Source organism: Plasmopara halstedii (assembly GCF_900000015.1).
Source record: "Plasmopara halstedii genome assembly, contig: Scaffold_3073, whole genome shotgun sequence".
Taxonomy (NCBI): Eukaryota; Oomycota; class Peronosporomycetes; order Peronosporales; family Peronosporaceae; genus Plasmopara; species Plasmopara halstedii.
Window position 1 is genome coordinate 468,742 of NW_020189977.1, and position 217 is coordinate 468,958.

Genomic DNA, 217 nt, shown 5'->3' on the forward strand with positions numbered 1-217 from the left:
GTGTATTCGTCAACCGGTTGAGCAAGATGACTCATATGGCGGCGGTGCCAGACACCATCGACGTGGTCGGTACAGCAACGCTAATCGTGGATCGAGTTTTCCGACAACACGGACTCCCAGAGTCGATTGTCTCTGATAGAGACCCAAGAAAATTTTCGACGACTATCTTCAAGGTGCTAGGCACCAAGTTGGATATGTCGACAGCGGATCATCCGCA